Raw genomic sequence first — 1,567 nt, forward strand, 5'->3', positions numbered from 1 at the left:
AAGAAATAGGTATTGTGCATTTGTCCCCCAGAGCTAGTCCGTCAATCGAAAGTCCTACTGCAACTCTTTGACGGGTGGACATTCGGCGAAAGCGATCAAATCTGTGGAGCAGGAAGAATTGGATTCTTCACAAGGACAATGCACCCTGTCACCAAGCTTTCCTCACTCGTGAGTTTCTTGCCAAAAACAACATTGTATCGCTTCTGCACACATCCTATTCGCCAGATTTAGCACCTGCGAAGACTTCCATCTCTTCCCTAAGTTGAAAAGACAACTCAAAGGTTACCAACTTAAGACCGTTATTGAGAAAGTGAGCGAATCGTGGACTGTCTTCGATTCGCTTCAGAGAAATACCTTGGAATATGTTGAGAAATACTTCACACATATTCATCAGGCACAAACGGCATATAAAATTATACATATGTACATACAAATATAAACATATATACATTAATATTAGGTTGTCTCACATGAAATGTCGCATTTGAACAAGGAAATATTAAAATTGTTTTTTAAGTATTAGAATATTTATTTATTTCATCAAAATATGATCCCTGCTCATTTATGGCCTGCATCCAACGTTCCTCTAAGGCATATATTCCATCTTCAAAGAATTTGTCATCATTTACAATGTAAAACTGTTCGAATGCTTCAATTACCTCTTTTTTATTTAAGAATGTTTTATTGCTTATAGCAAGCTCGAAGTGCTTAAATATTTTTTTTTCATCTAGTTTCAGCTCACGAGCTGTGGCCATGCTGGGGCACCACCATTCAGAAAGACGTTTACAGCGCCTAGGTTTCCCAAGCGGTCACCCTTCTAAGTACTAACTAGGCTCGACTTTGCTTAACTTAACTTGACTTGCTTAACTTCGGTGACCGGACAAGAACCGGTGTTTTCAAAGTGATATGGCCGTAAATATGTGATAATCAGTAGGAGAGATATCAGAAGAATAAGGAAGATGTGCCAAAATTTCATAATTCAGGCTTTGCAACTTGTGGGCCGTAGTTTAAGAAGTGTGAGGCCGCGCATTATCATGAAGCAAAACTGGGCCATCTCGATTCACTACTCTGGGTTGCTTCTTTTTTAACTTTGCATGCTTACAATCAATTTCCTGACAATAGGATGTTTCTGTTACAGTTTTTATTTGTTGCGAAAGTAAGTAATTTTTGTTGACCACCGTACATTGACCATCGACTGTTTAGGGTGCAATGGTGGTTTTGGGTAGTGGACTGGTGACTCTCCTGCATCTAACCACTGTCCTGTCCTGCTGTTATCAAAGAGTACCCATTTCTCATCGCACGTAATGAGTTGATACAAAAATGGTTCTCTTTCCAACCGAGAAATCAATATGGAACACACTGTAAGACAATTACACATTTTCCGCTCTGCAGTCTTTTTCCCGGCGTCAAATCTAAAGCTACGATGCGCTCGAAAAGAGCCAGCTTATTTATGTATGAACAATTTCATGTTGGTGTGTGGTAAGAAGCTGGCTTTCCAACCTAATGATACTGAGTTCTGCCTACCCACAGCGTGGCACCTTGTGTGTACAGCCACAACTTCGGGCAG

The 1,567-nt window shown here is 40.1% G+C and overlaps 1 pseudogene; it reads right to left on the minus strand.

Annotated features, from left to right (window-relative positions):
* Nucleotides 1-780: 780 nt before the first annotated feature.
* LOC115226861 lies at nucleotides 781-918 on the minus strand (annotated as a pseudogene).
* Between the last annotated feature and the right edge of the window lie 649 nt (nucleotides 919-1,567).

Source organism: Octopus sinensis, unplaced genomic scaffold (genome assembly GCF_006345805.1).
Source record: "Octopus sinensis unplaced genomic scaffold, ASM634580v1 Contig00181, whole genome shotgun sequence".
Lineage (NCBI taxonomy): Eukaryota > Metazoa > Mollusca > Cephalopoda > Octopoda > Octopodidae > Octopus > Octopus sinensis.